Genomic DNA, 12631 nt, shown 5'->3' with positions numbered 1-12631 from the left:
TGGAATGGGTAGATATGATTTAATCTCGAGTTGGGTAATATGAATGGATGATATACGACCTGTTCTGATGATTGTGGCCACTATTTGTGCTTGGTAATGTATTAATTGTGTTTTGGTATTGTTGGTGGTGCAATTTGGACAAAGTTGGGCGATTTGAGTGCGTGAACAGACTCGAGAACCTGCAAGTCTCGCCCAAGCGGGTCCACCTCGCCTAAGCGAGAGTTGTAGAGTCTCACATTGGGTCCTGATTCGTGGTTCTCGCCTAGGCGACCTGGAAAATGGTTGAGCAACAAGGTCTCTCACTCAGGCGAGAGGCACTCGCCTAAGCGAGGTCGCGAGGAGAACCTGGGAGTTTTGAGCGCGATATCTCGCCCAGGGTTGTATTTGCTTTTGCCAAAAAATCTCCCCCTTTTTTATGATGATCAAAACAATATGTTTAAAGTATCTGCAATCAAAAAATCTGACAAGTAGATTTGTTAGTAGCACTGTTTGGTTTAAACTTTTAAACTTTTTCTCCCCATGTTTTGATCATTTGAAAAAAGTTTTAAGAGAAAAGCTCTCCCTGAATTAGACAATGGTAAATAAAATGGACTTTTATTAAGAAATAATAACAATGGTAAACACTTTACAATAGAAAAAAAAATAATAACAATGATGTAGACATTTAAAATTCTTGACTCATGTCATCATCTTCATCATATTTTTCAAACTTATGTTCTAGATTAGAAATCCTAGAATTTAGTCCTCTTATTAAGCCAGTGATTTCTTCATGTCGGTTAGTGGAGAGGAGAAAGAATTCTTCAAGTCTCTGGTTTAGGTTTAAAATGTGATCCTCTAAAGAAGAGGATGACCCACCAACCCCACTTGATGAGCCAATATTTGTGTCAACAGGAGGGATAGGAGCAGTGGGAGGATTCTCTTCTTCGTTATGGTTCGAGGGAGGCATATCATCCTTGTGAATGTAAGTATTCCCAAAAGGAATAAATTTCATCTACTTCAAGAAATTTTCAGCAATTTTGTTTGCCTCAGTGGTGTTATGAGATTGTTCATCATAGACATTTACACCTTTGTACTCATAAATACGAGAGATTAGCAAGGAATACGGGAGTGGATATTGAGGCAGTCTCTTGGCTTTGAGCATTGTGTCAAGAATGATGCTTGGCCAATGGATAGGAATGTGATTGAGCATAGCATAGATAATCATGAGATCAGCTTAACTGCACTGTGCATGATTTGCACCACGTGGACATAAAATCCAAACAATAAGATAGTGAAGTAGACACTCATCAACTTTGAGAGGTCCTGCTAGCAATTGTCGACCTATTTCTTGATCTAGTCTTCGCATTAGTGATCTATAGGGGAATATTTTGTTGAATCCTTCAATGCCAGCAATGAGGATTGGAGATGTGCCATCATGAATGGGAAATTGAGCAACATTTTCCCAAATATCATCATCCAGAATGATGTCGACGCCTTTCACTTTTGTAAAACCCACTCCATCTCTGAATTTGTAGTTGAAGTAGAAGGCTCATACCAGATCAGGGTAGTAGGTGCCCTGCATCTTTGTGAAGAATTTGACCCCTTGTTCAACAAGAAAGACAAGGATTGTAAAACGCCGATTTACAAACCATTGAGATTTGATGAATTTTGGAGTGATAAGAGGCTTGTCTTTTCATAGAGTGATGAATTTAGATCTCTTATCTTCATCTAAAATCCAACCTTCAATGGAGGCAGTCCTAGGTGCAATTGAGGTTTGAGGAGCACGAGATACAGTTCTTCTACGGGTAGGAATCTTCCTATGAGAAGCTTCAGCCATTGTTTAAATGGAGGAGAAGGAAGCTTTGAGAGTTTTTGAGAAAATGGAGGGATCTGAAGAATGTGAGGGGTGAAAAGAGTGTAACAGTGACTAGAATGGCATGTATTTATAGGGTAATGTCTCCAACGGCCATATACATGGATTTTAATGCAAATCTAGTCTTTACAACGGCTAGATTTTGAAATTATTTGGTCCAACGACGTGTAATAATTGATTATCTAAAGGTGATAATCGATTATTGTTTCAAAAGCTATGTAAAACATGAATCCTGATGAGCTGATAATCGATTATCTTAAGTGATAATCGATTATTCCAGAGAGGTTTTGATATTTGGCTCAGAATTAATGATAATCGATTATTGCCCCCAATAATCGATTATTCCATAATGTTTTGGAATTTTTAAGAGTGGCTGATAATTGATTATTAGCCATGATAATCGATTATTGACGCTGTTTTTCGGATTTTTGAAGGAACTTGAGTTTTGGCATTTTTAAGAAATCTCTAGTATTCCTAAGTCTCTTCTTAGTTCATAAAATCTATCTTTAGCTAATGGTTTGGTAAAGATATCAACTAATTGATGCTTTGTGTCTACGTATTCTATCTCATAGTTCCCTTTATTTATGTCATATGTTAGGAAGTGATGTCTTATCTCAATGTGCTTTGTCCTAGAGTGCATTATGGTATTTTTGGTTAGGTTAATGGCATTGGTATTATCACATTTCAGAGGTATATGATTTAGAAAGATATTATAGTCTTCTAATTGTTGTTTCATCCAAAGAATTTGAGCACAGCAGTTTCCAGCTACTATGTATTCAACCTATGTAGTTGACAAAGCCACACAAGCTTGTTTCTTAGAGTGCCAAGATACTAATGAACTTCCTAAGAGGTGACAAGTACCATTGGTAATTTTTCTATCTATTTTACAACCACCATAATCAGCATCTGAATAGCCTATCAAACTAGGAGATGCTCCTGAAGGGTACCAAAGTCCAAAGCATGCAGTTCCTTTTAAATATTTTAAGATTCTTTTCACAGTAGTAAGATGTGATTCTTTTGGATTGGCTTGAAAACGAGCACACACACATACAGATTGCATAATGTCAGGCCTACTTGCAGTAAGATATAACAAAGAACCTATCATGCCTCTAAACATAGTCTGATTTACCTCTATTCCTGATTCATCTTTGTCTAAATAGCAGGAGGTTCCCATAGGAGTACTTGCTTCCTTAGCAGTATCCATTCCAAATTTTTTAAGTACTTCTTTACAGTACTTAGTTTGAGAAATGAAAGTTCCATTTTCCATTTGCTTAATTTGTAGACCCAAAAAGAATGTCAATTCTCCCATCATTGACATTTCAAATTCTCCATGCATTATACTTGCAAAGCCCTTACATAGAGAATTATCAGTAGACCCAAATATTATGTCATCTACATAAATCTGAACTAGCAATATATGCTCATCTACACTTTTAATAAACAGGGTTAGATCAATTTTACCTCTTTCAAAATCATTTTCTAACAAAAATGTACTTAATCTTTCATACCAAGATCTAGGTGCTTGTTTTAATCCATACAATGCTTTCTTTAATTTATAAATGTGATTAGGAAACTTATAGCCTTCAAAGCCAGGTGGTTGTTCAACATAAACATTTTCTTTGATAAATCCATTTAAGAAAGCACTTTTGACATCCATCGGATACAATTTAAATTTCAAGAGAGAAGCATAAGCAAGAAGTAAACGTATGGCTTCTAACCTGGCAACTGGAGCATATGTCTCATCATAGTTTATACCTTCTTCTTGTTTGTATCCCTTTGCTACAAGTCTGGCTTTGTTTTTAGTGATGTTTCCATCTTCATTCAGCTTGTTTTTGAACACCCACTTTGTTCCTATGACTTGGTGTGAATCATCCCTAGGAATGAGTTCCCAAACTTCATTCCTTTCAAATTGATTTAGCTCTTCTTGCATTACTATACACCACTGATCATCTTGAAGAGCTTCTTCTACACTTTTGGGTTCTATCTGTGAAACAAAAGCAACAGTCATATAGAAATTTGACATATTTCTAGTAACTACTCCATTTGATATATCTCCAATGACATTTTCCAAAGACAGCCCTCTAGGTGATTTCCAGCTTTTGGCAAGATCTTCAGGTTCAGTCAATGGGTTCTCATTTAGGTACATCTCATCAAGAGCTTCTTTAAAGTATTCTTCATCACCTGCATTTGTTTTATTTAACTCAAGAGGGTTCTCCTCAAGGTCCACAATTTCATCAAAAACAACATGCACAGATTCTTCCACATTCAAGGTTCTTCTATTGAAAATTCTATAGGCTTTACTAGTTAATGAATATCCTAAGAAAATAGCTTCATCTGCTTTAGAGTCAAATTTACCCAAATTTTCTTTTCCATTGTTTAGAACAAAGCATTTGCATCCAAATATTTTTAAATGTGCTACATTAGGCTTTCTTCCTTTAAACAATTCATAGGGGATAATTTTTAAAATTGGTCTAATTAGCATTCTATTTAATACATAACAAGTCGTGCTCACATCATCAGCTCAAAAATATTTAGGCACATCATATTCGTTCAACATTGTGCGAGCTAATTCTTTTAAGGATCTATTTTTCCTTTCTACAACTCCATTTTGTTAAGGAGTTCTAGGTGCAGAAAAATTATGCATAATTCCGTTTTCTTCACAAAATTTTTCAAATAATTCATTTTGAAATTCTCCACCATGATCACTTCTCAAAACTTTAATTTTCAATTCTTTTTCATTTTGAATTACTTTTGCAAATTTCTTAAAAGCTTTAAAGGCCTCACTTTTTAGTGTGAGAAAGAATGTCCATGTATATCTTGAGTAATCATCAACAATAACAAGAGCATAATAATTTCCTCCAAAAATTTTTGTCCTTGAAGGACCAAACAAATCCATATGCAACAGTTCTAAAGACTTTGATGTAGAAATCACATTTTTTTGAATGAAATGATGATTTTACGTTTTCTTTTCGACATGTATCACATAGTTTATCTTTTTCAAACTTTATTTTTGGCAATCCAATTACTAATTTTTTAGAAATTAGTTTGTTTAATTGTTGCATGTGAATATGAGCAACTCGTTTATGCCACAACCAAGGATTTTCTTCTTTAACAACCAAACAAGTTATATCACTAGATGATGCAGTATCAAGATCAATCAAGTAAATGTTATTGTGTCTAATACCTTTTAAGGTTACTTCTTCGAAGTCCTTTTGATGAATAGTGCAAAATTCACTCTCAAATATTACTTTGAGTCCTTTATCACATAATTGGCTTATGTTGAGAAGATTGTGCTTTAGTCATTCCACATACAGTACATCCTTGATCTCCAAAGTATTTCCTCCACCTACATCTCCCGTTCCAAGTATTTTTCCCTTGTTGTTATCCCCATATGTAACAAATCCTTGTTCCTTTCTTTTAAAGTTTTTAAACTTCTTTTTGTCTCCAGTCATGTGTCTTGAACAACCACTATCAAGATACCACATTGATCTTTTGGATTTAGAAGTCATCTACAAAACAATGGAACAATTCATTTAGGTCCCCAACAACTTGTTTGGGTCCTTGGGGTTAGAAGAAAAATATTTACTTATGAACAGGCACCCAATGATACTTCCCATTTGGAACACCAAAATGTTTAATATTGCATTTATTTGAAGTATGACCCTTTTTCATGCAATAAAAACATGTAGCAGTACATGCATATGTATTCATAAAATGAGACGTTCCTTTTTGTACCCAAACTCTACGAGTTCTTTTAGTTTTATTTTTAAACTTATGATTATGAGCATGCTTGGTCTTATTTGGGTTTTTCTTAGATCAAACTTTTCACAGTTTTTATTTTCTAAGGCATCTTCAAGATGTTTTTCTAAAATACATATATCAAACATGTAACTTTTACATGAAGCACATTCAACATTTTCTTTTTCTAATATTGAAATTTTATTTTTCAGAAATTCTTCTTTTTCAAGAGATTTTTCAAATTTACATTGCAAATCTTTAAAATCATATTTTAACTTTTTATGAGCAGTATCCAATTTACTAGATTTAACAAGTAATTGTTGAAAAGCATCATACAGATTATATAGTCATTTTCATTGCAAGTAGAATTTACCTCACTGTTAGAATCATTGTGATTAGCCATCAAACATAGATTTGCTTCTTCATTATCAGAATTGCTAGAATTTGATGAGCTTGAGGCATTGTCTTCCCATGCTATGTATGCCTTCTTTTTAAAGAATTTTCTACCCTTCTTTTCTTCACTTTTATTTGAATTTGGGCAATCAGCCTTGACGTGTCCAGATTCTCCACATCCGTAGCATTTGAAATTTGAAGATGATCCTTTATTCTCTTTCTTGTTGTTCTTGAATTGATTTTTACCTTTGGTCTTCATGAATTTTGTAAACTTCTTAATCATGAGACTAAGATTTTCATCGTCATTCGAATCTTCTTCTTCCTTTTTGCTTTTTGCCTTTAACCACTTCAGTTTTGAAGGCAATGTTCTTCTTTCTTCCAATATCTTCTTCTTCTTTTAGTCTACCCAGTTCAAGCTCATGCTCCCTTAGCTTTGCAAATAGGGCCACCATCGTCATTGTCGCAAGATTTTGTGACTCCGTGATGGCTGTCACCTTCGGCTGCCAAGTCCTGTTTTTATATTTAATTCATCAGTGTCAAAAGTTTTACCTAGACCTGTGAGATGATTGATAATGTGTGTGAATCGTTTCTGCACATCGTACATAGTTTCTCCTTGTTGCATCCAAAACATTTCGTATTCTTGGATCAAGGAGTTCTTGCGTGCCCTTTTCACATCATTTGTTCCTTCATGGGTCACACGCAATATTTCCCACATATCTTGTGCACTGGTGCAGACTGAGATCCTATAAAACTCATCTAGGGTTAAGGTAGATGAAATTATATTTCTAACTTTTACATCATACTGAGCTCGTCTATTTTCGTCTGCGGTCCATTGCGAGAATGGCTTTGGTTCCTGCACATCATTTACAATATTAACAAGAACAAATGGACCATTTAACACAGCATCCCAAATACCTCTATCAACAGATTCCAGAAAAATTTGCATCCTAACTTTCCAGAAAGGATAATTTTCACCAGTAAATAAAGGAGGTTTGTTGATAGACGCACCCTCAACAAAAGTTTGATTTTGTCCAACCATTTTCAAAAAAAATTGAATAACTATCAAACCAAGCTATAATACCAATTGTTAGTATCGCGCAGCGGAATGTTTAAGCGTTTGGATAAAAACCAAGAGGGGGTGAATTGGTTTTAAGCAATAAAATTAATACTTAAAAATTTTTCCAAATTTTATCGATTAAATCAAATATTAATTTCTTTAAACATAATAGTAGATGAAATAAAAAGATAGAGAAAAAGATTGAACACAAGTATTTATACTGGTTCGGATCAAAAGACCCTATGTCCAGTTGTTAATCTTTAAAAAACGAGATTAACTAAATCACTAACAAATATCATATTACAATCAGATAATAAAAGAGTAAGGAAAGAAAACACCTCTCTTGAACACACAAGAGATAAACACCTTTCTCTGAATCACACAGAGAACCTTGACCTTAACTTTCCCAGCAACAGCAGTAGCACTCAATCTCCTAGAAAACCTCTTAAGAAAAGTTATCGCTCTACCCACACTAGGTTTTTCAAAGCTTCTTTTGAGAACACTCAGAGAACACTCTTTGCAGTCACAACACTTGCACTTTAGCTTCTCAAAAAGGTAAGTTAGAAGTAACTCTGATGTTCCTTAAATAGGGGTTCCAAAAATTAGGTCAAAAACTAAACAGTCGCGCCAAACTGACCAGGATAATCGATTATCACTAGTGATAATCGATTATTCCAGTGTATTTTCTGAAAATGAATTTTTGAGCAGATAATCGATTATCAGAGGTGATAATCGATTATTGCAGTGCTTTCCTGAAAAAATTGACTCAGCTCAAGAGAATTGATTATCCTAAGTGATAATCGATTATCACTGATTTTTCGAGAAATACCAAAATTTGCTCTTTGCATTTGATTCTAACTATTCTAATTACACTTTACAAGATAACTTTAAACATAACAACACATGTTCTTCATATTGACTCCAGATGGCTTTTAGGCTTCTTTTATCATCATCAAAATCTTGCTTCAGCATTAGACTTGTATTTGCTTTTGCCAACAATTTGCACCCTACATAGTCAGAATCTAAAAAACCACTAAAAGTTACGTTAGAATAACATGGATACCATAAACTAACATTAATTATTCTTTTTAGATACTTAAGCTAATACATCATGGACATCTCAATTTCTCCCCACATAGTGTCTAATATCACCAATGATGTTATCCTTTGATAGCCTTTTAGGTTCAATCCACTCCTTAGGTAAGTTATTGTTTGTAGCTATTTCATTCGGCTGTTTTTCCTTTTCACTCGATTGATTTTCTATAAAGCAGATTGCTTTTTTGCAGCAGATCATCTTCATCCACATACTTTGACACTTAATCTTGCAACTTTAGGTTAGTTTCATCAAATACAATATGCATGGACTATTCAACAGTCATTAATCTTTTGTTATAAACTCTATATACATGACTATGTATAGCATAACCAAGAAAAACACTTTCATCCACTTTGACATCAAACATGCCAAGTTGCTCTTTGCCATTATTTAAGATGAAACACTTACAACCAAATACTTTTAGGTGGCTTAAAACAAGTATTCTCCCTTTGAAAAGCTAATAGGGGGTTTTCTTTAAAATAGGCCTAATCAACACACAATTTAACACATAACAAATTATGTTGACTGCATCAGCCCAAAAGTACTTAGGTAGTGAGTTTTCATTTAACATGGTTATAGCTAGTTCTTCAAGTGATCTATTCTTTCTTTCAAATACTCCATTTTGTTGTTGAGTTCTTACAACAAAAAAGTTATGTTTAATCCCATGTTTTTCACAAAAGTGTTCAAATCTTTCATTTTGAAATTCTCCATCATGATCACTTCGAATAGACACTATCTTAGAACTCTTTTCATTTTCTAAAACCTTAGCAAGTCTTTTGAAAGCATGGAATGCGTCATTTTTGGCTGCTAAAAACAAATTCCATGTAAACCTAGAGAAAATTATCTACTATGACTAATGCATAAAGGTTTCCACCAAGACTCATGGTTCGAGATGGACCAAATAGATCCATGTAAAGCAACTCCAAATTTCTTTCAGTTGAAACATAATTTTTAGGTTTAAAAGAGACATTGGTCTATTTTCCCTTTTGACAAGCTTCACATACTCTATCCTTCTCAAATTTGGGTTTGGGTAAACCTTCATCCAATTATTTTCTATTTAATTGATTAAAATGTTTCATGTGTATGTGACAGAGCCTCTTATGCCATAACCAAGTATCATCCTCTTTAGTAAGCAAATAATGAATGTTAAATGATGCATGATGCAAATCAAACAAGTATATGTTGTTGACTTTTTTTCCTATCAATACAATACTACTACAAACATTATAGATAAGGCAGTGATTTGGTTCAAACACAACTTTTAAACCTTTGTCACAAAGTTGGTTTATACTTATCAAATTTTTCTTTGACCCTTCTACCAATAACATGTTCTTGATGTTGAATGAGGATCCATTGCTTATGACTTAATTTACAAGTATTCTTTCTTTGTTGTTGTCTGCATAAGTCACAAATCATTTATCCTTCAACTCCAACTTTGTAAATTTGGTCTTGTCACCTATCATATGTCTCGAACAACCACTGTCAAGGTACCACAAATCTTTCTTCTCACTTTTTATGACTTGCAAAATAGATGTGTATTACATGGTACAATTTGATAGGTTGGGTCCAATATGGTTATACCTTTCTAGATCCTTTTGGGATCCATTTCATAACCCCTTTACGAACATCATACTTTCTAGCATAACATTTTTTTAATAACATGACATTTCTTCATACAATAGTTGCAAGAAATGGATAGCATATCATTTGACTTGCTTTTTGAAAAGAAACTAGAGAACTTCTTGGCTTTCTTTTTTTAAAGTAGGATTGTAACCAAGTCCAGCTTTCCCAAACAAACAATTTTGAGACCCAAGAATAGCTTCTAAGTTTGTTTTCCCTCTTGTGAACTCTGCACAGGTTTTCAAAAGGTATTTCACTTGATTTTTTAAAACAGTGAAGTTTTCACAAGGTTTTTCAACTGGCTGATTTCCAGAACAATCGATTGAATTACTGTAAATCATTTCTAAGTGTTCAAAATCAGTTTTTAAATCAACTATTTTTGTTTCCAATTTATTGACTTTGTTTTCCAGCCAGTTGTTTAAGCCTTTCAATCCATTGTTTAATGCAGAAATCTTGTTTGCTTCATTATACAACTCTTCAAAATCATGCAACACTTCAAGCACCTCCCACATTTCTTCACATCATTAGTCCCTTTTATGCATCACTTCAACCACCTCCCTCATTTCTTTGGTACTTTTGCATTAGGAAACTCTAAAGAACTCGTCCATGTGCAATCATATTGAACTCTTCTTCTTTCTTCCTTTGTCCACTCAGTCCAAGGCTTGTCAACCTGTTTATCATCAAGAACATGTTTAGAAGTGTAAGGTCCATTCAAGATTGCATCCTATATCCCTTGGTCAATTGATTCAAAGAATATTTTCATCCTAATTTTCCAAAATGGGTAGTTTATGCCACTAAACATAGATGGCTTATGAATAGAGGCACCTTCAGCAATGAAAAGCTTGTTTTCAGCCATTTCAAATAGTTCAAAATTAGTTTTAGGATCAAACTTAAGTAAATTTCAAGAACCTTAATCTATTCCAATTATAACTATTGAAATGGTTGAAAGGTGGGTTGAATTGGCTAGTTAAAAAATATGTTGACTTTTAAAAGCCTAAATAAGTTTTCAATTGAATGAAATCAACCACGAAGTATGGATGGAAACACTTCTGGACTAAACATTTTCAATCGATCAAAAATAGAGACAGCCAATTGATTTCGTTAAACTGATACAATATTGATAGAATCAACAAATTGAATCATAAAAACAATTGACTGACAAACTGAGAATGGCTGAATTGCAAATTCTGTTGAATCCTAATTCGGATTCCATGAGGAACTAAGTTTTTGCATTGATTCCTTGCCAAAGAATGAAATGAAACCTTGAGATTAATGTTTTGTTCGGTGGGTTTTGTTGTTTCTCCATTGTGGATTTGTGTTTGCGTTTTAATTGAAGAATCCAATCTGAATTTGCTTAATTTTCAGAGTGGAAAACTCGTTTTTAGTTGATTTTCATGCTCAATGAACTTTGACAAATTCATGAACGCTTGCATTGCTTAATTGCATGTTGAATTTGTGGTTAACATTTGCTTAGTTGTTTAATAGCGAGTTCATGAGGAATAACGAAACCAATTCAGTTTGCGATCTGTGATGGGTGAAATTTCATTCGAAGCAAGGAATCACTGCTATCTTTGAGGTTGTTTAATCAAAAATTGTAATTACGTTTTGTTGTTGTGTTGAAATACTGAATTTGCCAAACCCCCCCTTGTGTTTGAATCTGGAAATTGAAGCTTTGAACAAGAACATTGGTCGTTGGAAGACGACTTGGTTCAACTGTCACATACTGCATTTTAAGTGTTTTAATTTGGTGAATTACGACCTCTATCACTCTTGCACCACTTGTTTACTCCACCTCGTTTTTTTAACAAAGGTGGTCGTCTAAATGTTAGACTCGTCTACCACAAAGGGCCATCTAAAACTAGACTCGTCTAACGAAGGCTCCCAAACTCGTATAACCATTGATGACCTCGCTACCCACACTCAATTCATCTACCTAATGTAATCATGCACCTTGTATACTCGGGACTCATCTACTCCACACCTAAGCATTCTCGATGGTTTCACATGACTCGCATATCTTTCTTAGGAACACACTTAGTAAACTTTCAACATATATTTTTTCTAGAAATTATATTAAATATAAATTATCTTATTATTGATATAATGAAGTAACATATAATCTATATTTTTGTAGTAATTACTGTGGATATTTTATTTTATCTCAATCAATATTTTATTAACATTAAATATTATTATGGGTTTATTTTTTATTTTAGTGAATTTTTTCTCTATTCTTGTTTTTCTACAAGTTGGAGGTTGTTATGGAATTGAAAATGTCCTTGAATTTAATGAAAATCCAAAAGTTTCTCTCGCACGCTTTCTTTTCTATGTTTTTGTTTGAAACCCTTACGAAGGACTGACTAATTTATTGTAACTTTTGAATTCATGATTCAATTTCTCACTTTATCGATAATAAATTCGTACATTTCTTTAAACTTAATAGTTTGATGCATTCTTCCTTGATCAATAAATAGGATCTTTAATGCATTAGTATTATGATAACTTGCATGACCATATAGACAATGGCGGATGTTAGAAGGGACTAGGGGGCCATTGTCTCCCAAAATTTTTTAATTTTTTTAAATTAATATATTTATATATTAAAATTTTAAATTTTTTAAATTTTTTTATAATTTTTAAATTATAATATACTTTATACATTAAAAATTGGTAAAAAATAAATTAGATATTTTCTTATTCTTTTTATCACACAACATATAATATTAATAAATAATAAAACAAGAATACAAATATTTCTTAAGATATTTTTTATTTTTATTTTTATTGTGTTTTAAATTTATCACATATTGTACTCATCCTCCATTCTCACATGTTTTCCTTTTTCCATTTACAAAGAAATAAGTTAGATGCAAAC

The sequence above is a fragment of the Vigna unguiculata genome, chromosome 4, assembly GCF_004118075.2.
Source record: "Vigna unguiculata cultivar IT97K-499-35 chromosome 4, ASM411807v1, whole genome shotgun sequence".
Taxonomy (NCBI): Eukaryota; Viridiplantae; Streptophyta; class Magnoliopsida; order Fabales; family Fabaceae; genus Vigna; species Vigna unguiculata.
Note: the sequence above shows the minus strand (reverse complement) of the source record.